General features: G+C 36.6%; 1 protein-coding gene and 1 pseudogene across 2 annotated transcripts in view; one reads left to right on the forward strand and one right to left on the reverse strand.

Moving 5' to 3' along the window:
- FNDC3A (fibronectin type III domain containing 3A) overlaps positions 1–27,462 on the forward strand; it is a 231,509-nt gene that overhangs the window by 44,876 nt on the left and 159,171 nt on the right. The gene's annotated exons all lie outside the window — the stretch shown is intronic.
- On the reverse strand, positions 12,162–27,214 carry LOC134732678 (cell cycle checkpoint protein RAD17-like; annotated as a pseudogene).

Below are 27,462 nucleotides of genomic sequence, written 5' to 3' on the forward strand. Positions count from 1 at the left end.
GAAAAAATGTATCTTCCAAATCCAACACACATATACTTCTAAATATTTCTCTTACAGAAAATCTTATATATAAGGCACATGTGCAAAACTATTCTCTGCATTTTGTAATAATGATAGAACTGGAAACAATATAAATGTTTACTAGTAGGGAAAGGGAGAAGATTTGAGAGGATTTATATAATGGAATGCTAGAATACTATATACCAGTATTTTATTGTATGAATCTATACTATGGATAAATCTCAAAAATACAATATTGAGTAAAATAGCAAGTTAGGGATTTGTAAGATGTGATGTCACTGATATAAATGAATAAAAATAAAAATTTCACAAAATAGCAGTATATACTAATAATGGATGTATATAAGCATGCGTATGAAGAATACTAAATGAGAATGATACACTCCAAGTTCGGAAAAATGATCTGTAATAAAATTACGTTTCTTTTTCAAAAGAGCATCTGAGGAAAATTCATCAACATAATTCTAGTTGATTCTGGAAAGTAAAGGATACAATACTGTCTACTTTTCTGTATGTTTGAAATATAATAAAAAAATTAAAAACATGCCATTAGGCATTACAGACAGGGTAGTTGCTAAGAGGTTTTGTTTCATTTTGTTTTGTTTTATTGTTTTTTTAAGACAGGGTCCTGTTCTGTCACCCAGGCCAGAGTGCAGTGGTGTGATCATGGCTCACTGCAGCCTCAGTCTCCTGGGCTTAAGTGATCCTCCTGCCTCAGCCTCCTGAGTAGCTAGAACTACAGGCATATGCCACCACACCCAGCTAATTCTGTTATTTTTTTATAGAGACAGAGTCTCACTATGTTGCCCAAGCTGGTCGTGAACTCCTGGGCTCAAGTGATCTTCCTGCCTCGATAGAAGGTTTTGAATGTTCTATTCTAAGTTTTAGATTTGAGGTAATAAGATATAGGTAGCCAATAAAGTTTCAAAAGTAGATCAATGAAAAGATGAGAATAATCCTTGAGGAAAATTATTTGGTTAACTATATAGTTAAATGCAATGGAGTGGGGAGATAGCAGAGGAAGGATTGATTGGCTTATATATCCACCCCACCAAGCATAAAGTAATGTGGGTCCAGAGGATACCAACTGTGAAATAGAAAATAAAGGGGGAAACCTGATAGTTTTTCTTTTAGAGAAAGAATGAGTATTATGAAATTTTGGAAATTCAAAACTGAAAGAGTGTACAGAAAAAAAAGTCCAATTCACATTTTTACAGATGGACAAACTAAAGGCTCATAGTTAGCCAGTTTACACACTGAGTAGCAAATTTGAGACTAGACTCAATATCTTCTGATCCCCGAGTCTCAGTCACTTTGGAGTAAGAAAAGACGTTGAGTTTAAACTCAAAATTCTACAACCCTTGGTTCTAGGTAAGTAATGATCTAGTTGATACTAATAAAACAGTTAGAAATGGCAGCACCTAACCGATAGGAATGGTTAGTGAATGCTTTTCCAACACTGTCTCCTTACATTCAGTAGGAATGTTCACAAGACAGTTGAGTAGATACGAAGAAATAAAGAGGACCAGTAAACATAACCAGGTAAATATAAAATACAGTATAAATGTATTTTAAAAATTTTTTCTGTCTGATTTAAAAGTAATTTGCAGAAAGCAATAATTATACACTGTTGGTTGGCTTATAAGGTATAAAAATGTAATTAGTGTTATAGCACAGAGGATGGGAGAGGGAACTGAGGTTAGAGGAGCAGTGTTTTTTACATACAATTGGAATTAATTGGATCAACATTATTATGAGTTGAGGTTAATTATAATCCCCAGGGCATCTACTAAGAAAATAACTCAAAAGAATATAGTAAAAGAAACAACAGGAGAATTAAAATAGAACATCAGAATATATTTAACATAAAAAAGGCAAAAATGGAGGAATTGAGGAACAAAAAAGATATAATATCATACATAAAACAGAGCAAAATAGTAAACTGATAAGGCAAATCCTACCTTATCATTAAGTACATTGCATCTAAATGGATCAAACATAACAGTGAAAAGACAGTTATTGACCAAATGGATAAAAATTCAGGCGCAATGGCTCACACTTGTAATCCCAGCACTTTGGAAGGCCAAGATTGGTGGATCACCTGAGGTCAGGAGTTTGAGACCAGCCTGGCTAACATGGCCAAATCCTGTGTCTACTAAAAATACAAAAATTAGCCAGGTGTCTGGTGTCACCCACCTGTAGTCCCAGCTACTCAGGAGGCTGAGGCACGAGAATTGCTTGAACCCAGGAGGCAGAGGTTGCAGTGCTCTGAGATTGCGCCACTGCACTCTAGACTGGGCAACAGAGTGAGACTCTGTCTTAAAAAAAAAAAATTGATGATTTAACTACATGCACTCTATAAGAGACACTCTTTTTATTTTTTAAGAGAACAGGGTCTTGCTCTATCACCAGGCTGAAGTGCAGTGGTGCCATCGTAGCCCTGAGCTCAAGTGATTCTCCTGCCTCAGCCTCCTAAGTAGCTGGGACTCCAGGTGCATACAACTACACCCAGCTAATTTTTAAATTTCTTGTAGAAACCGCATCTCGCTTGTTGCCCAGGCTGGTCTCAAACTCCTGACTTCAAGTGATCCTCCAACCTCATCTTCCCAAAGTGCTATATTACAGACATGAGCCACACTATGCCCAGCCCAGGACTCTCTTGAAATCAAAGACACAAATAGGTTGAAATGTAAAAGATAGAATAAGAGAACTTGTAACCCAAAGAGAAATGAAATGACTATACTAATAATTGACTTCAAGTCAGAAAAGTTACTAGAGACAAAGAAGGATGTTTTATACTGATAAAAGGGTAAATCTGCCTCTAACCATCAAGCCGCCATATATCTGAAATAATGATTGACAGAATTGATGGGAGAAATAGACAGTTGAACAATAATAGTTGGAGCCTTCAATAGGTAGAATATTAACAAGGAAATGGAAGGTACGAACAACACTGTAAACCTGATAGACATCTGTAGAATGTTCCACCCAACAACAGCAGCATGTATAATATTTTCAAGTATACATGGATCATTGTCCATTATAGGGTATATACTAGGTCATAAAACTAGCAAGCCTCAGTAGTAAGAATTTTTTTTTTTGAGACAAGGTGTTGCTTTGTCACCCAGGCTGGAGTGCAGTGACATAATCATGGCCCATTGCAGCCTTGGCCTCCTGGGCTCAAGTGGTCCTCCCACCTTAACCTCCCAAATAGCTAAGACCACAGATGTGCGCCACCATGCCAGGCTGAAGTTTTTTTTTTAGTAGAGACAGGGTCTCCCTCCATTGCCCAGGCTTCAGTAAATTTAAAGAGATAGAAATAATACAAAGTATTTTCTTCAAACACAATGAAATGAAATTAGAAATCAATAACAGAAATTTGGGAAAATAACAAATATGTATAAATTAAAGAGTATATTTCTACAAAGCCAGTAGGCCAAAGAATAAATCACAAAGGAAATTAGAAAATACTTTGGTATGAATGCAAACAGTGATACAACATACTAAAATTTATGATATACTGCTGAAGTAATGGTTAAAGGAATACGTATGCCATTAAAAGCCTATGTTTAAAGAGAAAGCTCTCAAATCAATTATCTAACCTTTTACTTTAAAAAGCTATAAAAAGAAGATAAAACTAAACCCAGAGCTGGCAGAAGAAAACAGTAAAGCTTAGAGTAGAAATAAATGAAATAGGGAACAGAAAAATATAGAAAATCAAAAATACCAAAAGTTGGCTCTTTGAAAAGATCAACAAAATTGCCAACCCTTTTAAGTAGAGAAATCAAGAAAGAATGTAGTGTTGGTGGTGCAGTGGTGAGCATAGCTGCTTTTCAAGAACAAAAAAGACTCAAATGACTAAAATAAAGAATGATCAAGAATGAGAGAGTAGACATTACTACAGATCTTACAGAAATGAAAGGATTATTAATGAATACTATGAAAAGTTGCATGCCAACAAATAGGCTAAGTGAACTAGACAAATATCTGGAAAGACACAAAGCAACCAAAACTGAATCAAGAAAGAATATAAAATCTGAATAGACGTATAACAAGTAAAGAGATCAAATTGGTACCACAAAGAAAAACTGTCCCCAAGGTAAAGCCCAGACCCAGATAGCTTTTTTGGTGAATTCCACCAAATGTTTAAGGGAGAATTAACACCAAATCTAAAACTAAACCAGACAGAGACATCACAAGAAAACTACATACCAATATCCCTTATGAATATAGATATAAAATCCTCAACAAAGTACTAGCAAATCAAGTCCATGAACATATACAATTCTATTTTACTTCATTATGTACATCAACTAAGTGGGGTTTGTAGTAGAAATGTTGAAGTTGGTTCAACATACATAGAACAATCATTGTAATATACCACATGGTCATCTCAGTAGACTCAAAAGAAGCATTTGACAAAATTCAACACTTTTTATGATAAAAACACTCAATATACAAGCAATAGAAGGGAACGTCCTCAACCTCATAAAAGGCATCTGCAAAAAAACCACAATTAACATTGTATGAAATGGTGAAAAACTGTATGCTTTTCCTCTAAGATGAGAAACAAGATATGGATGTCCTGCTCTCACTACTTCTATTCAACGTTGTACTGGAAGTCCTAGCTTGTGCAAATAAGTAACTAAAGGAATTAAAAGCCTCCAGGTTGAAAAAGGAATAAAACTCTATTCAAAGAGAACACGATCTTGTAAAAAGAAAATCTTAAAGAATCCACTAAAAAACTATTGGAACTAATAAACAAGTTCAGCAAGGTTGTGGGATATAGGCTCAATATAGAACAATAAATTGTATTTCTATATACTGGCAATGAACAATCTGAAAATGAAATTAAGAAAAGTTTTCCATTTACAACAGCATAAAAAAGAATAAAATACTTAGAAATAAGTTTAATGAAAGAAATATAAGATGTATACACTGAAAACCATAAAACTCACTGAAAGAAAGTAAGGAAGACTTAAGTGGAAAGACATCTCATGATCGTAGATCAGAAGACTTAATATTGTTAAGGTGAAATACTGCCAAATTATACATATCCAATACGTTGCCTACCAAATTCCCAGCTTACTTCTTTGTAGCTATTAACAAGTTGAGCCTAAAATTTGTGTGGAAATGCAAGAAACACAGAATAGCCAAAACAATTTTGAAAAAGAACACAGTGGGAGAATTCAGTGTTTCTCCGTTTTAAAACTTACTGCAGGCCGGGTGCAGTGGCTCATGCCTGTAATCTTAGCACTTTGGGAGGCTGAAGTGGGCAGATCACTTGAGGTCAGAAGTTTGAGACCAGCCTGGCCAAGATGGTGAAACTCCATCTCTACTAAAAATACAAAAATTAGCATGGTGGTATGCACCTGTAATTCCAGCTACTCGGGAGGCTGAGGCAGGAGAATCACTTGAACCTGGGAAGCAGAGGTTGCAGTGAGCCGAGATCTCACCACTGCATGATCAGCCTGAGCAATGGAGTGAGACTCCATCTCAAATAAATAAATAAATAAATAAATAAATAAATAAATAAATAAAACTTACTGCAAAGCTACAGTAATAAGACAGTGTGGTACTGGCCTAAGAATGGAATAGAACTGAGGGTCCTGAAATAAACTCTTTACATTTATGGTCATTTGGTTTTGACAAAGGTGCCTAGATGATTCAGCTGAGAAAGAATGGTCATTTCAACAAATGGTGCTGAAATAACTGGGTATCCACATGTAAAAGTATGAAATAGGACCTATACTTCATACCATCTATAAAACTAACTCAAAAATCAATTAAAATCCTAAAATAAGAGCTAAATTGTAAGACCGTTAGAACAAAAAGGCATAAATCTCCGTGATCTTGAATTATGGAATTATTTCCTAGATAAAAAACTAAAAGGCACAAGTAAGAGAAGAAAAATTAGATACAGTATACTTCATCAAAATTGAATAATTTTGTGTCATAAGTTTTGTGTTACTATCAGGAAACAAAACTCCACAAAATTGGAGGAAAAAATCCGTAAAATTGGAAAAAATATCTGCAAACTGTATCTGATAAGGGGCTTGTATTCAGAATATGTGAAGAACTCTTACTTCTTCTAAAAAGACAACCTAATAAAAAGGTTGGCAAAAGATTTGGAAAGTCGTTTCTTCAAAGAAGTTATGTACATGTACAATAAGCGTATGAAAGATTCACATCATCATCAGTCATCAGGGAAATGCAAATCAAAACCACAATGATACACTGCTTCACACCCATTATAATGGGTAGAATTAAAAAGATAAAAACAAGTGTTAGCAAGGATATGGAAAAATTGGAACCCTCATACACTGCTGGTGGGAATGTAAACTGGTAAATGTACTTTGGAAAATAGCCTGGCAGTTCCTAAGACAGTTAAACATAGTGTTACCCTATGACCCAGTAATTTCACTCCTAGGTATATATCCAAGAGAAACAAAAACATATGTCCATGTAAAAAATTGAACAGCCTTATTTATAATAGCCAAAAAGTGGAAACACTCCAAATGTCCATCAACAGAGAAATGGATAAACAAAATGTGGTATATCAGTAAAATGGAATATTATTATTTGGATGTAAACTGGAATGAAGCACTTCAGTATATGCCACAACGTGGATGAACCTCAAAAACATTATGCTAAGTGAAAGAAGCCAGTCTTAAAAGTCTACAGACTGGCTAACACGGTGAAACCCCCGTCTCTACTAAAAATACAAAAAATTAGCCGGGTGTGGTGGAGGGCTCCTGTGGTCCCAGCTACTCCGGAGGCTGAGGCAGGAGAATGGCATGAACTCAGGAGGCAGAGCTTGCAGTGAGCCGAGACTGCGCCACTGCACTCCAGCCTGGGCGACAGAGCAAGACTCCGTCTCAAAAAAAAAAAGTCTACGGAAATTTCTTTTTGAGGTGATAAGAATGTTCTAAAATTTACTGTGGTAGTGGTTGTACAGTTCTCTGTGTGTACTAAAAACCATGAAATTACAACTTTACCGGGTAAATTTTATTGTATATAGATTATATCAATAAAAATATTTTAAAGCCTATTTACATTTTAAATATGTTTATATAATTTAAATGTGATTAACAATCCAGAAATAAGTTATTATTATAAGACTAAGTATTATCAATCTTTCTTTGATAAATGGGTTAAATTTGTGGAGTCAGTTTTAGAATTAAAGCATTAATAGGTTATTTCTAGGTGTATGGGATTTGTACACTGATGCTTGTTTCTTTTATTTATACATATATATAAACCGCGAATATACTGACATATTCCAAGATCAAAGCAAAAACAAATAACTAAAAATGTGACTTTAAAATAATATATATTTGTAAACAGCATACTCTTAAATTCTGACTTGTTAACTGACATTGGATTATCTAGAAGCAGATGCTACTGCAGTTCTTTGTTGATTTGGTTGCTATGGTGATGATACAGTCATATACAACAGTAAGCCTACTGTACATTGGATAATTTGGTAGAAAATGAGGTTTGAGGTAGGTATTGATGAGTGTACTGGTAATCAGTTGTACCTTTAACATCCTGTCTCTACGTGTATTTTCATTGGATAAGTATAAAATGACATAAGATGCCCCCAGAATAGAGTTTGTAAAGGGTGACTTGTTAGACTAAGGACAATATGAGGTCCAGCTTGCCAGTGAAAATTACCTTAGTATTCAGTGAATTGAAACAAATTAGAATAGATTGCTGGAGAAGAAGCTGTTGAATCTTACAGCAGCTGTTGGTACCTGTGGAAGCAGTAGTTGAGTGAAAAAAAATCAGAGAATGCAACCAACAGTAAGTAAAGTGGGTTTTAGAAGTGGCTTTACTAGATAAGCAAGTTTATGATTTAATACGTCAGTCATATTTTGTAATTTATACTTAAATCTTTTGTATTTATTGGTCAAGGAGTAAGATCATGTTACTGTTTTTTAATGTAGGCGCTGATAGAGTATTAAGAGCTACAGATTTACCAGTTTTAGGGTAAACTTAAAACTATTAACCTTTTACCATAGAATAATTTTATTAAATCAATAGTTATAGATTAGTTTTGAAAAAATACTGTGATTTAAATGAAAAATTGTAAAAACCACTTTGTAGTTAAAACTGTTAGGACACTAATACTTTAAATATGTAAATTATTTATAAATGAAGTTATTTTAGCTTATAACTTACATTTATTGCTAAAATAATTATATTTTAGCATATTACCATGAAGGTAAAATCTGTGGAGTCTTTAAAACCCTGTTTTTCTAGTATATTTAGAGTTTTTATAATTTGAATATAGAATTTCAGAGTTTATGAATCTATTAAGAATGATCAGTCCAGCTGCACTCTTTGTGAAATTATAAATGTGGAAATTTTCAGAAGCTGTATTACGAAGAAAGCTATTACAGACTGCTGTAAGACACCTGAAAGAAACATAACTCTTTTACAGACACTAATTATCATTCACCTTTAAAGAGTGTTCTAAGTAATTATATTTTGGTTAATTTGTTAATATGGTTGAAATGACTCTTTCATACGGGTGCACACACTTGTCATTTGGGTAATTTGTTTCAGAGTTAGAAATAGTAGTATTTGTTATCCATATAACTTTCATCACAAAACTTCTGAAACTTAGAATTACTTCAATAACTTATTTTGACTTGATCCTATTACGTTGTGAGATACTGTCCTAATTGTTTTAATTCTAAATTGCAATATGAAAACTTGTGTTTTTGAGTTTTAATGAGCATAATGAATTGTTTTTGATATATTGATGCAGTTTATGTAAGAAAACTTATTCTTCTGTGAAGAGACTATCAGCATTTAAGATAAAACTTACTTTATAAAGATAAGGCAGAAATTTTATTTAAAAGATAAATTAGTTTATTTTCAAATGCAGGCAGTTTATACTGGAAGTGTTACATGTTAAGGGGGTACATGTTATTGCTCAAATATAAGCCATGTGAGCAGTGAATTCATATTTTAAACTCAATCCTAAAATGAACAAAGTAAATGAGCATGAAAGTGCTTGATTAACAATAAAGTAAAACACAACTTTAAGCTGTGATACTGTAATTATCCCCTTGGGTAATCTTGATACCCTGGACTTATTTTGAATATCAGTTTTTAAAGAATGGTACAATGGTTAAAAAACATGCAAACCCAAATGACATCTGGAAATTGGAATTGATGCTGATACCCTAATTACTGTAAAGTCCTTATATTTTTTTCTTTAAAATAATTTTAAGTGGAAAACATTTTAATTCTGACTTTTTAATAGAACTGGCTTTAGAAAGAAAGATTTAATTATTACCAACCCACATGTATATATGTTCAATGAGCTACATGGCACCCATGTGCAGGTAATGACACTTTTTAGTAGGATTGGTAAGAGAATTAAGAACAGATCTACTTATAAGCCATTCTGAAATAAATGAGAACACAAATCCTTAGTTGCATATGTATACACTGTATATACATATATGCAGACATTGTCTATAAATGTGTATATGTGGGATAATACCTCATTATGTTTTAAGAATCTCCTGTATGTCAGGCAGTATGCTGACATACAGAATACACAGAATTTCCCTTTGTAGAAAAGTCACTAAAGTTTACAGTTAAATTAAAAGCTGCACACCTATTAATAGAGTAGAATTTGAATGTAGAATAATCTGACTCAAAATTCATTTATCTTTTCTGTCAAAATGACTTTGTTTCTGTAGAAACAATTATGAAGACAAATGAGCCTAAACAGGAAAAAAAAATTTTCTAATTACCACATATTATACCCTGTATTCTGTTTTGTGTTTTAATTGGCTGTAACTGTCTCCCTTACTGATTCATCCTTGTATCCCCAGCTCTTCAAAGAGTGCCTAACATATAGTAGTTACCCATTAATTGTTTGCCAAATAAGTGAATTAAACAGGCAATTGGTTGACTCTTCTCAGTTGTTTGTCTATATGCTGGTATCAAGCATATATTCTTACTTAGGTTGAGTTTTTATCCATCATGGAACTAAAATCCAAATTCAAATTCATTAGTTTGATAATATTCTTATCTTTTATTTGCAAATCTTAATTTCTATTTTGACTTCAGCTGAAATATGTTATATCAGTCTGTCAGTCTACAGACTGACAAGATCTAGCCAAGTATAGATAAAGCTTAATGCAAAGTTCATGTAATCAAGTTAATTTAATAGCACTTTAATGTATAAATAATTTAGACGTATTTGTGAATTGATAGGATATTCAAATGAAATGAATTTCCTAGCTTAACTTCTCAGGAAACTCAGATAATTAGTTCAAATTTAGACATAGTGAGATGGAGATTCCTGCAGTTTATCAAGGTGAATAAATCCAGAAAGTAGTTGAAAATGGAATTTTAAAGTTTGGGGCATCCCGAGATAATATTGTCTAATATAGTAGCCATTAACCACATGTGGCTATTTAAACTACTAGAATTAGATAAAATTACAGATTCAGTTTCTCATCCCTACTAGTCAACATTTCAAGTGCTCAATAGCCACATAAAACTAGAGGCTATTATATCAGACAGCACAAATGCTATAGGACATTTCTGTCATCACAGAGAGTTCTATCAGACAGCACTGGTGTTGAAGCTGGAGGAAAGGATTTAGGAATCATTTGGAGATGGACAGTAGTTAATTCAGCAAACATTTGTTCAACCTATGTTTTTGTAAATGTACTGTGGTCTCTGTAACTATAAAAACAGATTGACGTCTAAATGTACCACTCTAGTCTCTGTAACTGTAAAAATAGATTGAAGTCTTATGAAAGGTTTGTGTTGTAGTGGAGGTGACATCATGTAAACAACTAAATACAATTTAGTGCTAAGTGTCATAATACAAGGATGTACAGAGTGCTTTGAACCTTAGAATGGGAATAATCTAACTTTGCTTTAGGATGCAGAATCTTGAAGGATGAGTAGAGTTTTCTGAAGAAGAAATTCTATGTTCACAGTCATAGTAGTTGAGAAGCCCTGTTTAGGAAAATATTAGCAGAAATCAAGTCCGAACTAATTGTCATGCCAAAGAATAGTAAGTAAGTCACAGACCAGAAAACAAAGGTGAAGCTATTGGCCATTAGAACACTACATTGAAAGGAGTAGAACAGATGGGTATCTGGAAAGCTAAAGGATCAGTATAGGAAAATATGAAAACCAAAGAGTATGCAGATCCTGGACCAGTTCAGGAGAAATCTCATAAGCATTGTGTTCTAGGTATATTCTCTTTCATGTGCGTCCACTTGGCTAGGCTAGAGGCAAGTCCTTAAATTGGAAGATCTATATTGATAAAAAATAATACTACTAAGAGCTACTCATACAGCACTTGCAATAACAATGAATATGTGCATAGATAGTGCTTACTATATGCCAGTCACTGTCCTGTGCACTTATTATATGTTAACTCATTTACTCATCACAAGAACCCCATGAATGCTGAAGTAATTTGAAGGCCTTTAACCATGGGTTGGAGGAATGAATGGTTTGGCTTAGCTAACTATTGCTAAATGTATGTTATTAACTGTCATTCAAGGATACAAGGCACAGAGGATTTTCTCCTTTATTATTGCTATCAACCACCAGCAAACGTAAAGGAGCAGCTGGATAAGGAGGAGATAGAAGGATTAGGCATTCCAAATATTTATGTGCTTTCTGTAACTTGGGGGTTGTTATGGGCGGAATTGTCCTGTTCCCCCGCCCCCACCCCCTGCCACAACCCAAAATTGATATGTCAAACTCCTCACCTTCAGTATCTTCAGTACCTCAGAATGTAACTGTATTTGCAGATAGGGTGAAACGGGAGAGTTCCGTGGCCTCGCCCCCCTGGCAGGACATGCAACAGAGGTATGCCTCTCTGTTCAGCCACTGAGAGCTCAAACCCCTTATGGGAGCGGGAGCTCACAGATGGGCAGGTGCAGGAGCCAGAGCAAGCACTTTGGGCTCTGGCCCCATGGTAGTGTCTACAGGTGGGTGCCTGTGACTCCCAAAGCCCAAGTGGGCATTCTACAATGCACTCTTTTAGTTTTGCCGTCCACAGATGGCTTAATTGTCTTCTTGGCACCCAGGTTCTTGTGCAGAGTCCAGGAAGAATAAGGACTTGAAGAGTGAATGTGGAGGCTTTATTGAGTGGTAGAAGTGGCTCTCAGCAGGATGGATGGGGAGCTGGAAGGGGACCAAGTGGGAAGATTATCTTCCCCTGGAGTTCGGCCGTCCGGCGGCTGATCTCTTCTCTGATTGTCCCCACTGAACTCTTGGTGTTCAGGTGCTCCTTCTCTGCCATGCTGTTCTGCCATTTGTCTGCTCATCTCCTTCTGGAGCCTGGGTTTGGGATTTATATGGGTACAGGATAGGGGGTGCAGTGGGTCAAAAGACAACTTTTTGGGCATGAAAACAGGAATGCCTGTTCTCACTTAGGGCCACAGGTATCCAGGCTTGAGGGTGGGGCCTTTGCCAAGGAACTGCCCTCTTCTACCCACTATTTCCCTGTCTCCTGTCCATATCATTTTCCCCCTCTAAAGAGAGGGTGAGCTCTAATCCAATATGGCTGGTTTCCTTATAAGAACAGGAAATTAGGACATAGACACATACAGAGGGAAGACACAGGGAAAAAATGCCATCTACACATCATGGAGAAAGACTACAGAAGAAAACAGTCTTACCAACACCTTGCTCTGAGACTTCTAGCCTTCGAAATTGTGAGAAAATAAATTTCTGTGGTTCTTTTTTATGGCAAACCTAGCAAATTAATATGGTAGCCAAGATAATCTGTAAATATTGAGAACATGAATATATGTTTTTGAATTCTGGGTTGATTTTCTTACTGTATCTACTAAATCCTTCACCAAGTTTTAGAAGTAGAGATGTGAGGTGTTTACTTTGTTGTTCTCAGACCTAACAATGTTTGTGAAGAATGCAAGTCATGTTCCTTTTGGGATGAGGCGAGAAAGTTAACTTATATCCGTAAAATTGATGTCATTCATAAACATTTTTCTTTAATTTTTTTCTGTAATTTGGTTTTGTGGATTTTTTTTGCAAAAATATAGGTGAACAAGAAGTTAGGGGAAAAATAGATTCTTCACCCTCCAGAGAGGGACCTGAATACATATACAGTATTTTGAAAAAGTCCCAGGACAATTCTAAGACATCATCCCTTCCATCTGGTCCATATCTTCTCATCTGATAGATTTTGGTGGTGCTGCGGGTCAGATGTAATATTATTTTTCCTATTCTCTTTTGTATGTAAGAAACTTAGACTGATAGAAATTAAGTAAAATTGAAGTAGGGGACCAAGGAATTGTGTATTACCATTGGAATGTAAAATAATATTTTTCAAAGTTAGTAAGGTATAATTTATGCATAGGTATAATCTTTTCTATAATACCAATCTTTTGAATAATACCAATAATTTTCTGTTAATTTATTTTTGAAGATCTGGATTGTACTAAATGATGTCTCAGACATCACTTAGCTCTAACTTTTCCCAAGCTGTAGGCTCTGTTTGTTTAGAGGTTCCTATCAGGCTTGCTTGTCTCTGGTATCAGTGCTCCCTTGTCCTTCCTCACTCCACAGATATCTTTTGCTGCTGTCCTGCTTTTTTGAAACTTAGTTTTCTCCCCCAAGTAAATAATTTTATATATGAACCTCTTAAATCTTATCTATCCTCTTCTGTAACTTCTCCAAGCCATCGTATCTTTTTTGTTGTTGATTAAGAATTGTAGTGAGCCTTAAATTTTAGTCATATTTTTCTGTATTTTTGTAGTCTTAACTAACATATATACTGGGCATATTTATAACTTTAATCAGTGACTTTTCATTATCATACTTTTTCTGGTTTTTTTTTTTCTGAGACGGAGTTTCGCCCTTTTTGCCCAGGCTGGAGTGCAATGGCGCGATCTCGGCTCACTGCAACCTTCGCCTCCCGGATTCAAGCGATCCTCCTGCTTAGCCTCCCATGTAGCTGGGATTACAGGCATGCTCCACCCTACCCTGCTAATTTTGTAATTTTGGTAAAGACTAGGTTTCATCATGTTGGCCAGGCTGGTCTTGAACTCCTGACCTCAGGTGATCCACCTGCCTCGGCCTCCCAAAGTACTGGGATTACAGGTGTGAGCCACCATGCTGGCCCTGTTATTTTTTAATGTAACAGTTTTGTGTACATATTTTCATATATCATCATAGAACACTTGTAAGAATAACTTAAAAGTCTACATGGTATGGCATTATTTGCAGTCATGATAAATTCTTATCTGCCCTTTGGTAGTAGCCGCCTTACCAAAAACATGTTTTAAGCATATGTTTATCAGTTATTCAAGAAGTAATGTAATTATTAGTAGTACTGAATAACTAAATTCAGGATACACTAAAAATGCTCACTAATTCTATATATCTCTGTTTAAGATGCTTAAAGTTGGACTGTTGGCATATATTCAGACAATAATTTTTATCAATTGTCTACTCACCCATTATCGGCACTAGTAACCCAGACATTAGAAGTTCCCACCATTTGCACTTTACGGATGGAAAGGGAAAACTCCTAGGTATCACACCAGTAGAGCAAGGTCTTAAAAATGCCACGAAATCTATTGCAAGAAATGAAAGAAGTGAAAGAAACTGAAGAGAGAAACAGTGCAGAATTTTTACAAATGGTGTAATGAAACTGTCAGATCTGAACTCTGATCTTTAAAATAGTTGGGAGTTGGAAGATGAGCAGTGCATTTGAGATAAGTGCAAACTTAAGAGTATGGTTATTTGTTTCTATGAAATTTAAAGATGTTGAAGGATTTAGTTTTTAAAAGTCTAATAAAGTACTTTATAATCATTTTATGATAGTATATTTGTAAAATGTGCTCTATAATATACCCCTGTGCAAATAGAGACATCAATGATAAGAATCACAGAATGATGGATCATTTACCAGGGTTCCTCACCTGTCACACTTCTAAGAGTTACTTGGTTTACAGGATTTTTGTAGTCATTTCATTTATGATTATTCTGGAAACAGTTTTTTTGACATTTTATCTCAGGTGATATAACTAGTTGATAATTTGTAGTTCTCCTTTCACTCTTCTCTCTGCTCATCATATTGTACTATTATAATGAGATTATGGAAATTCCACTGCATTTGTGGCAGATGAGTGTAAAATAGCATAGGAATCCAGAGAATTTGAAGATATATGAGTCCTGCATTTTGGAGCTGGCCAAAAGTTTGATTATTTGCCAGAAAACTGTGAGTGGGCTTAGCATTTAGACAGGGACCTTTATTCCAAAGTAGCCCTGGTTTAATCTGGCATGTTGGCGACAGTACATACTACACATATATCTGTGTATGTTAATTTCTTCTAATCTCATATTTTCAATTTAGTCTTTTAATAATTCCCTAAAATAACTGTTGGTATTTACTCAGTGGCCTAACTTGAATCCTATGACTCTTTCTCTACCATACCATGAAGGTAGTTAGTTTTGTCTGTTTTGTTTACTACTCTATCCTAGTTATCTAGCACAAAACCTCACGTTACAAGACCTTAGTAACTGATTGTTGAATGAATTAATCAGTTCCACACCCTTCCTAGTCCTCACTCTTCAGTTGTTTATTCATTGAATGAAAGTTTATTGAAAACCTATTATTGGCTGGGCACGGTGGCTCACGCCTGTAATCCCAGCACTTTGGGAGGCTGAGGCGGGCAGATCACCTGAGGTCAGGAGTTTGAGACCAGCCTGGCCAACATGGCGAAACCCCATGTCTACTAAAACTACAAAAATTAGCTGGGCGTGGTGGTGGGCACCTGTAATCCCAGCTACTCGGGAGGGTAAAGCAGGAGATTTGCTTGAACCCAGGATGTGGAGGTTGCAATGAGCCAAGATCATGCCACTGCACCCCAGCCTGGGCAACAAAGTGAGACTGTCTCAAAAAAAAAAAAACCTAGTATCAGCCAGGCTCTAGGGTATGGAATTTTAGAAGACAAGTTGAAGTGTTTGGTTTCATAGTGAGCCTCTATTCTAGTGGAGTGGAAACCACTCAATATAAAACCAAATAATTGCACAAAATAATTTCAGATAGTGATGAGTACTAGGTAAAAAATAAAATATATGTGTGGGGTATATATACCCTACAATTTGGTCGTCAGGGAGCGTCTTTCTGAGGAGATGACATCTGAGATATGGGAGTAAAAAGGAGCCAGCCTTATGAAGATCTTGGGAGAAGAGCCATAATTTTAATATTCCCCTAAATACAACTTACATATTAATAGAAAGATATTTATATAATCCATTATAAAGCCATCTACTTGCATCAAATCCTCCAAGATTTGAGTATCTCCTTGGGACGGAAAACCCCAGGCTGGAAAAGGTAAGTACTTTTCTTCTTGTATTTTTTCTCCTGGTTATCTTTGATTACTCTTTGTTATCATTGGTGACTCTGATTACTCTTACAACTATTTTATCATCTTCCAGCATTTCTTTGTTTTCTGATTTGCTATTTCTGCTCATATTTTTGTTTCCTTCCTTTTATTTTCTTTGGATTAGCTATGCCTTTTCTCACTGAGTTGGACACTTAACATACTAATTTTCACCTAGGTACAGTGGCTCATACCTGTAATGCCAGCACTTTGGGAGGCCAAGGTGAGAGGATCACCAGAGCCCAGAAATTTAAGACCAGCCTTGGCAACATAGTGAGACCCTCTCACTACAAAAAATAGAAAAAATTAATGAGGTATGGTGCTGCATGCCTGTGGTCCCAGCTATAATACTTGGGTGGCTGAGGTGGGAGGATTGCTTGAGCCAGAGAAGTTGAGACTACAGTGAGCCGCGATTGTGCCACTGTACTCCAGCCTAGGCAACAAAGACCCTGTCTCAAAAAAAAGTTAATTGTAAATATTTAGAGATCTGTATTTTTTGATAAATACAGTGTTGTCTGCATCCTAAGGTTTTACTGTAGAATGTTTTGGTTACAGTTCATTTCTGTTCCTTTTCTATTTTTCATTATAATTTCTTCTTTGACCTATGAGTTATTGAAACTTTTACAGACATTTTCTGTTGTTTTTTGAGAGCCAGAGTCTCATTCTGTCACCAAGACTGGAATGCAGTGGCACAATCAAGGCTCACTGCAGCCTTGACGTCCTGGGCTCAAAGAATCCTCCCACCTCACCCTCCCAAGTAGCTGAGACTATAACTGTGTGCCACCACACCCAGCCAATTTTTTTTTTTTTAATGTTTTGTAGAGACAGGGTCTCACTGTGTTGCTTGGGCTGGTCTTGAACTCCTGGGCTCAAGATCTCCTCGCACCTTGGCTCCCAAAGTGTTGGAATTACAGGCGTGAGCCACTGGACCCATCCTGCAAACATATTTTTAAGCTTTTAAAAATTTATTTTATTTTTAACTTTTGTGTATATTGAAGACATTTAATACTAATTTCTTTGAAATTTGTGAAACTTGATTTATGGTGTTCTATGTGGCCCATTCGTAAATTTTTTGCTCCACTTCTTTATGTGCTTGAAATGAAAGTATATATTTAAATTGTTAGGTTCAGCGTTCTTTCCAAGACCATTTAGGTCAAACTAATTGATAATGTTGTTCTGATATTCTGTATCCTTGATAATATTTTGTCTCCTTGTTCTGTTAATCACAGAGATAAGTATTAAAACATCCTGTCATGATAGTGTAATTGGAGTATGATCCTTGTAATTTTTTTAATTCAATTTGATTTTCTCTGTTTTTAAGTAAACAAAACTTTGGCAATTTTTTTTTCTAAGTCTTAAGGTTTATTTATACTAATGATTGCATTCTACAATGCTTTATAATTTATATTTACAACCCCCCATAAATTTTTTGTATTCTGGATTATTCCTTCACATTTTCTGATATTCGGCATAATGATCAAGCACACTTCATATACATTGACCCCTCTCCTTCAGCAACTCAAAAGATTAAATAAATACTGTAGAAAAAATGAAGAGATGACCTGAAGACTTGATCATCTACATTTATATGACAGAAGAGTCAGTTCTTTGTAATGAAATACTGTAGGAGTGAAGAATTAACAAATTGTTGTAGTTTACCAGAAAAGCATATTAACTCTTTTCAAAAACCACTGAATAAAAGTAAAATGAATCCTTTAAGTAGCATTCTAATTAGCAGACTGGTTTCCATATCGCATCATTGTCATAGTCTTCTATTGTCATGTCTTCTTCCATGTCTCCTTGGGATGAAAAGGGCTGAGGCTGGTTGGCAGGTAATTCATACTCACTATTCTGACTCAAAGATACCAGGTTTTGGGTTCAGTGGTTTGAGTGAGTTCACCCAGAGCTTCGTCTACAAGCTGTCCTCCATTAAGCTGTGCCTCCTCTCTGCTGTCAGAGTCTATTATTCCATGCTCCCCATCAGGTAGGGCTTCCATTTTCAATCTTCCAAAGTGTTGCTCCAGAGGGAGCCTTCCAATGTCTTGGATGAAAGAAATTTGAGGCCGGGCGTGGTGGCTCACGCCTGTAATCCTAACACTTGGGGAGGCTGAGACGGGTGGATCACAAGGTCAGGGGTTTGAGACCAGCCTGACCAACATGGTAAAACCCTGTGTCTACTAAAAATACAAAAATTAGCCAGGTGTGGTGGCACGCACCTGTAGTCCCAGCTACTCGGGAGGCTGAAGCAGGAGAATCACTTGAACCTGGCAGGCGGAGGTTGCAGTAAGCTGAGATCGTGTCACTGCACTCCAGCCTGGGCGACAAAGTGAGACTCCGTCTCAAAAAAAAAAAAAAAAAGAAAGAAATCTGAGCTTGATTTCTCATTTGAATGGTTAACAGAACAAGATACAGCAGTAGCTAAGTTTGGAGGCTTAAAGCTGGTAGGCAGAAGTCAGGAAAAGTGCTTTTGTTGCCAGGCCATTTTTTCAATACTTTTTATGTATTAGAAACTACTGGGGTTTGTGCAAGATTCAAAAGCTTGATCATTCTCCTTGGCAATGAGCAAACCCTCAAGATTTGTTGAAATGTATCACATCTTTCATAGCTGTAGATGTACTACCCTGAGTAAAGAGCATGTATTCTTTTCACAAATGAGGATATCTGCAAAACTCAGAAATTCACTGGCTCTCATAAGATTTTTCCTTTCCTTTCCCTTTCTCTTTCCCTTTCCTTTCCTTTCCCTTTCCCTTTCCCTTTCCCTTTCCCTTTCCCTTTCCTTTCCTTCTTTTTTAATGGAATCTCACTCTGTCACTCATGCTGGAGTGCAGTGGTGCCATCTTGACTAACTGCAACCTCTGTCTCCCAGGTTCAAGCAATTCTCATGCCCCAGCCTCCCAAGTAGCTGGGACTACAAGTGGGTGCCACCACAGCCGGCTAATTTCTGTATTTTTAGTAGAGACTGGGTTTCACCACGTTGCCCAGGTTGATCTCAAACTCCTGACCTCAAGGATCCGCCCGCCTGAGCCTCCCAAAGTGCTGGGATTGCAGGTGTGATCCACCACGCCCAGCCAAGATATCTACTTTCATTAAAAAAAATCTCTGTAGTTTTGGTGAAGATATAAATTACATAAATAACCCTCCTGGCATGTGTGACATTTCTACTACTTCCTCAGTTTGAACAAGTAATGTATCCCATACCATACTCTCTTAAATGAGAAGGCAACAAAGGTGAGTCTAGTTCTGTTAAGGATGCTCTTCTACAATACAGTTTTTCCTAAAGCTCTGAAGAGAAACAGAGAAACAACTTTGCCACCAATAGCTTGGACCTCTTCATTTTCAAAAACCCTGTCAGTATGTTTTCTTTGTTTTGATTTTGACAGCATAGCATCTGATTTTAATGACGGTCCTTTTTTTTTTTTTTTTCTTTTTCGTTGTCAAATAAATTGTCCTTTTCTTTTGAAGGAGAAAACTGGAGGCTATTTCTTACACTTTAGATATCACCAGAACATCCTTGACAGAGTGATTCTAGAGAAGTTTTTATCAGGGACAATACTTTTTCCTTCATTCTTGTTACCATCTAAAGTCAGTATTCAATTAAGAAATTTTATCGTAATTGTTGTTGCCACAGGGTTGAAGCTAATATTTGAGATAGAACACTCTTCTTGAATTACTCTGGGAAACAATAACCTTTGATTATTTCCATTGAGACTGTCAGAAATTATAAATATAAGAGGACATCGGCCAGTCTGCACATTTTTTCTTAAAACTTCATGTAAAGTATCAGAATCTCAACAGAACTAATCAGGTAAATCTTCAACCAAAATTATGTTCTTATCAGTCCTCAGATCATCTCCAAGCATTTGTAGCTTGCGATACTTTGTTGCCCTTAGTAACAACTCTTTGTAAACTGAGATCTAAGACTGATAGGGAACTATAAGGCAGCTTGATTCAGGATTAAACATCTTGAAACAATCTTCTTGGAAGTCTGTTAAAACTGGATTAATCCACTCTTGTACTTGAATACCATGCTTCTTTGATAGTATTTTTATAGTAATTGTCTTTCCACATCTAAAAGGACTTGTTATGAATAAAATAGATATACCCTGTTTGGGTTGCCTTTCTAAGACTTGAACTTTTATCCATGTTTCAACTTCAGTTATCTTCTTATGCACATCAAGTTCATGCGGAGTTTCTGGTTTATATTTATACACCCACGATTCATTTTCAGACAGATATTCTTTTAAATTTTTTAGAGCATAAATCTGTTCTAAGGAAGGTAACTTTTTTCCTATGTGGAAATCTATTACTTTCTAACATTTTTTTCTTGTATGACATGAGTGATTCACACCTCATGATGTAGTAATAGTGTTCTCACTGTTCTCTGAAAAATCATCACATGATGAGTCTACCAGTCTTCCGCCTTTGTGGAATGTAAACCAAAAAGTATCTAAGGAAAGTCTCTTTTTAAAAAATTAAAAAGTTCTTTTTTATTTCAGTAGACTTTTGGGAAACAGTTGATGTTTGGTTACATGAATATGTTCTTTAATGGTAATTTCTAAGATTGTGGTGCACCCATCATCCGAGCAGTATACACTGTACCCAATGTGTAGTCTTTTATCCCTCACCTCCCCCCACCCATTCCCCTGAGTCCCCAAAATCCAATGTATCATTCTTATGCCTTAAACCAAACATACGTTTGGTTTTCCATTCCTGAGTTACTTCACTTAGAATAATAGTCTCCAGTTCCATCCAGGTTGCTGCAAGTGCCATTATTTTATTTTTTTATGCCTGAGTAGTATTCCATGGTGTATATATACCACATTTTCTTTATTCACTCGTTGATTGATGGACATTTGGGCTGGTTACATATTTTTGCAATTGCGAATTGTGCTGCTGTAAACATGCATGTGCAGGTATCTTTTTTGTACAATGACTTCCATTCCACTGGGTAGATACCTAGTAGTGGAGTTGCTAGATCAAACAGCAGATTTACTTTTAGTTCTTTAGGGGATCTCCATGCTGTTTTCCATGCCATAGTCGTTATACTAGTTTACATTCCCACCAACAGTGTAAAAGCATCTATTATTTTTTGATTTTTTTGTTATGGCCATTCTTGCAGGAGTCAATTGGTATTGCATTGTGGTTTTGATTTGCATTTCTCTGATCATTAGTGATATTGAGCATTTTTCCATAGGCTTTTTGGCTATTTGTGTATCTTCGAGAATTGTCTGTTCATGTCCTTAGCCCCATTTTGAGGGGATTGTTTGTTTTTTTCTTGCTAATTTATTTGAGTTCTTTGTAGATTCTGGATATTAGTCCTTTGTCGGATGTATAGCTTGTGAAGATTTTCTCCCACTCTGTGGGTTGTCTGCTAACTCTGTGGATTATTTCTTTTGCTGTGCTGAAGCATTTTAGTTTAATTAAGTCCCATCTATTAACCCTTGTTTTTGTTGCATTTGCTTTTGGGTTCTTGGTCATGAAGTCTTTGCTTAAGCCAATGTCTAGAAGGGTTTTTTTCTCAGTGTTATCTGCTAGAATTTTTATGGTTTCAAGTCTTAGATTTAAGCATTCGATTTAGCTTGAGCTGATATCTGTATAAAGTGAGAGATGAGGATCCAGTTCCATTCTTCTACATGTGGCTTGCCAATTATCCCAACACCGTTTGTTGAATAGGATGTCATTTCCCCACTTTACGTTTTTGTTTGCTTTGTTGAAGATCAGTTGGCTGCTGTAAGTATTTGGCTTTATTTCTGGGTTTTCTATTCTACTCCAATGATCTGTGTGCCTATTTTTGTACCAGTACCATGCTGTTTTGGTGATTTTATAGTATAGTTTGAAATCGGGTAATGTGACGTTTCCAGATTTGTTCTTTTTGCATAGTCTTGCTTTGGCTATGTGGGCTCTCTTTTGGTTCCGTATGAATTTTAGGATTTTTTTTTTTTAAGTTCTGTGAAGAATGATGGTGGTATTTTGATGGGAATTGCATTGAATTTGTAGATTGCTATTGGCTGTATGGTCATTTTCACAATATTAATTCTACCCAGTATTCTATATAGTAATATTAATTAATTAATATTAATTCATGAGCATGGGATGTGTTTCTGTTTGTGTCAGCTGTGATTTCTTTCAGCAGTTTTATAGCTTTTCTTGTAGAAGTCTTCCACCTCCTTGGTTAGGTGTATTCCTAAGTGTTTTATATTTTTGCAGCTGTTGTGAAAGAAGTTGAGTTCTTGATTTGATTCTCCGCTTGGTTGCTGTTGGTATATAGCAGACCTACTGATTTGTGTATATTAATTTTGTATCCTGAAATTTTGCTGAATTCATCTACCAGTTCTAGGAGCTTTTTGGATGAGTCTTTAGGGTTTTCTAGGTATATGATCATATCATCAGCAAACAACAACAGTTTGACTTCCTCTTCACCAATTTGGATGCCCTTTATTTCTTTCTCTTGTCTGATTGCTCTGGCTAGGACCTCCAATATTACGTTGAATAGAAGTGGTAAAAGTGGGTGTTCTTGTCTCGTTCCAGTTCTCAGGGGGAATGCTTTCAACTTTTTCCTGTTCAGTATAATGTTGGCTGTGGGTTTGTCATAGATGGCTTTTATTATCTTAAGGTATGTCCCTTCTATGCTGATTTTGCTGTCTTAATCATAAAGGGGTGCTGGATTTTGTCAAATGCTTTTTTTTGCATCTATTGAGATAATCATGTGATTTTTGTTTTTAATTTTGATTATGTGGTGTATCACATTTATTGACTTACGTATGTTAAACCATCCCTGCATCCCTGGTGTGACACCTACTTCATCATGGTGGATTATCTTTTTAATATGATGTTGGCTTTGTTTAGCTAGTATTTTGTTGAGAATTTTTGTCTCTGTGTTCATCAGGGATATTGGTCTGTAGTTTTCTTTTTTTCTTTTGTCCTTCCCTGGTTTTGGGATTAGGGTGATACTGGCTTCATAGAATGATTTCAGGAGGATTCCCCCTTTCTCTTTCTTTTGGAATCGTGTCAATAGGATTGGTACCAATTCTTCTTTGAATGTCTGATAGAATTCAGCTGTGAATCCATCTGGTCCTGGCCTTTTTTTTCATTACCAATTCAGCCTCTCTGCCTGTTATTGGTCTGTTCAGAGATTCTTCATCTTCCTAGTTTAATCTAGGAGGCTATATATTTCCAGGAATTTATCCATCTCCTCTAGGTTTTCTAATTTATACACATAAAGGTGTTCATAGTAGCCTTGAATAATCTTTTGTATGTCTGTGGTATCAGTAGTAATAGCTCCCATTGTGTTTCTAGTTGAGCTTATTTGGATTGTCTCTCTTCTTTTCTTTTCTTTTCTTTTTTTTGAGATGGAGTCTTTCTCTGTTGCTCAGGTTGGAGTGCAGTGGTGCAGTCTCAGCTCACTGCATCCTCTGCCTCTCAGGTTCAGGCTATTCACCTGCCTTGGCCTCCCGAGTAGCTGAGTTTACAGGCATGTGCCACTATGCCCGGCTAATTTTTGTATTTTTAGTAGAGACAGGGTTTCACCATGTTGGCCAGGCTGGTCGTGAACTCCTGACCTCAGGTGCTCCACCCGTGTTGGCCTCCCAAAGTGCTGAGATTACAGGCGTGAGCCACCACAACCAGCCTTCTCTCCTTTTCTTGGTTAATCTCGCTAATGGTGTATTAATTTTATTTATCTTTTCAAAGAACCAGCTTTTTGTTTCATTTATATTTTGTATTTTTTTTTTGTTTGTTTCCATTTCATTTAGTTCCACTCTGATGTTCGTTATTTCTTCTGCTGAGTTTGGGTCTGGATTATTCTTGTTTTTCCAGTTCCATGAGGTGTGAACTTATTTAGATTGTCTATTTGTGCTCTTTCAGACTTTTTGATGTAGATATTTAATATGATGAACTTTCCTCTTAGTGTTGCTTTTGCTGTATCCCAGAGGTTTTGATAGGTTGTGTCATTATTATCATTCAGTTCAAAGAAGTTTTTAATTTCCATCTTGACTTCATTTTTGACCCAGTGATCATTCAGGAGCAGCTTATTTAATTTCCATGTATTTGCATGGTTTTGAGTATTACTTTTGGAGTTGATTTCTGATTTTATTCCACTGTGGTCTGAGAGAGTACTTGGTATAATTTCGATTTTCTTAAACTTACTGAAACTTGTTTTGTGTCCTATCATATGGTCTCTCTTGGAATGTTCCATGTGCTGATGAATAGAATGTATATTCTGCAGTTGTTGGGTAGAATGTTCTGTAAATATCTGTTAAGTCCATTTGTTGTAGGGTATAATTTAAGTCCATTGTTTCTTCGTTGACTTTCTGTCTTGATGATCTGTCTAATGCTGTCAGTGGAGTACTAAAGTTCTCCACTATTACTGTGTTGCCATCTATCTCATTTCCTAGGTCTAGTAGTAATTGTTTTATAAATGTGGGGGCTCCAGTGTTAGGTGCATATATATTTAGAATTGTGATGTTTTCCTTTTGGAGTAGTCCTTTTATCATTATATGATGTCTCTCTTTGTCTTTTTTAACTGCTGTTGCTTTGAAGTTTGTTTTATCTGATACAAGGATAGCTACTCCTACTCCTACTCCTACTTTTGGTGTACATTTGCATGGAATGTCCTTTTCTGCCCCTTTACCTTAAGTTTATGTTAGTCCTCATATGTTAGGTGAGTCTCCTGAAGACAGCAGAAACTTGGTTGGTAAATTCTTATCTATTCTGCCATTCTGTATCTTTTAAGTGGAGCATTTAGGCCATTTACATTCAATGATAGTATTGAGATGTGAGATACTGTTCTATTCATTGCACTATTTGTTGCCTGAATATCTTGGGGTTGTTTTTTTTTTCATTGTGTTATTGTTATATAGGGTCCTGTGAAACTTACGCTTTAAGGAGGTTCTGTTTTGGTGTATTTTGAGGATTTGTTTCAAGATTTAGAGCTCCTTTTAGCAGTTCTTGTAGTGCTGGCTTCATAGTGAATGAATTCTCTCAGCATTTGTTTGTCTGGAAAAGACTGTGTCTTTCCTTCATTTATGAAGCTTAGTTTTGCTGGATACAAAATTCATGACTGATAATTGTTTTGTTTAAGAAGGCTAAAATGGGACCTCAACCCCTTGTAGCCTGTAGGAATTCTGCTGAGAAATCTGCTGTTAATCTGATAGGTTTTCCTTTTATAGGTTACCTGATGCTTTTGCCTCACAGCTCTTAAGATTCTTTCCTTTGTCTTGGCGTTAGATGAGTTGATGACTATGTGCTTAGATGATAATCTTTTTGTGATGAATTTCCCAGGTGCTCTTTGTGCTTCTTGTATTTGGTTGTCTAGATCTCTAGCAAGGCTGGAGAAGTTTTCCCTGACTATCCCCTCAAATATGTTTTCCAAACTTTTAGGTTTCTCTTCTTCTTTGGGAACACCAATTATTCTTAGCTTTGTACATTTAACATAGTCCCAAACTTCTTGGAGGCTCTATTCATATTTTTAAATTCATTTTTCTTTGTCTTTGATGGATTGGGTTAATTCAAAAGCCTTGTCTTCAGGCTCTGAAGTTCTTTCTTCTGCTTGTTTGATTCTATTGCTGAGACTTTCCAGTGCATTTTGCATTTCTCTGAGTGTGTCCTTGATTTCCAGAAGTTTTTATTGTTTTTATTCATATTTATGCTATCTATTTCACTGAGGAATTTTTCTTTCGTATCCTGTATCATGTTTTTGATTTCTTTAAGTTGGACTTCACCCTTCTCTGGTGCCTCCTTGATTAGCTTAATAATCTACCTTCTGAATTCTTTTTCTGGCAATTCAGAGATTTTGTCTTGGTTTGCATCCATTGCTGGTGAGCTGGTATGATCTTTTGGGGGTGTTAAAGAATCTTGTTTTCTCATGTTGCCAGAATTTTTTCTGGTTCCTTCCCATTGGGGTAGGCTATGTCAGAGGGAAGATCTGAGATTCAAGGGTTGCTGTTCAGATTCTTTTGTCCCATGGGGTCCTCCCTTTGATGTGGTATTCTCCCCGTTCTCTTATGAATGGGGCTTCCTGAGAGCTGAACTTTCCTTTTTGATCTTCTGGGTCTAGCCACTCAGTGGAGGTACTGGGTTCCAGAGTGGTACTGGGGAGTGTCTGCAGAGAGTCCTGTGATATGATCCATCTTCAGGTCTTGCAGCCATGGATACCAGCACCTGCTCCATTGGAGGTAACAGGGGAGTAAAGTGGACTCTGTGAAGGTCTTTGGTTGTGTTTTTGTTTAGTGTGCTGGTTTTGTGTTGGTTGGCCTACAGCCAGGAGGTGGCACTTTCAAGAGTGCATCAGCTGTGGTCCTATAGGGAGGATGCAAACTTGCCCTAGGGACACCTGGTTAAGTTTTCAGGTTTCTCAGGTGGTGGGCAGGGCCATAGAGCTCCCGAGAGATTGTCTTCAGCTACCAGGGCAGGTGGAGAAAGACCACCAGATGGGAGCAGGGATAGGCATGTCCGAGCTCAGCCTCTCCTTGGGCAGGGCTTGCTGTGGCTGCTGTGGGAGATGAGGGTGTGGTTCCCAGTCCAATGAAGTTATATTCCCAAGGGGTTTACAGCTGTCTCTACTGAGTCACAGGTCACCAGGGAAGTCGGGGAAAGCCGGCACTCACAGGCCTCACCCTGCTCCCACTCGGCCACAGTCCTGAAGGCCAGTCTCACTCCAACTGTAACTCCCCAACAGCACCGAGTCTATTTCTAGGCAGCTAGTGACTAGGGCTGAGTACTTGCCCCAGATCATGAGCCTCCCCATTCAGAAAGCAAGCAGACTCATAGTTTTTCGGCATCTTGGGGAGCCTGCAGTGGTGATACAGTTCTTTTAGAGGGTCTGTGGATTCTCTCGGCTTTCTTAGTATGTTTCTATGGTAGTTCTTGAAGCAAAAGTTTATGACATGAGTCTCCACATACTGTTCTGTCTGAGTGGGAGCTGCAAGCTAGTTCTTCCTCCTATTTGCCATCTTAATCCTGAGACAGGTCTCAAACAGTTTAGAAATTTATTTCATTAGGGTTACAGATCATGACTCATGACACAGCC

This window comes from Symphalangus syndactylus, chromosome 15, assembly GCF_028878055.3.
Source record: "Symphalangus syndactylus isolate Jambi chromosome 15, NHGRI_mSymSyn1-v2.1_pri, whole genome shotgun sequence".
In the NCBI taxonomy this organism is placed as follows: Eukaryota; Metazoa; Chordata; class Mammalia; order Primates; family Hylobatidae; genus Symphalangus; species Symphalangus syndactylus.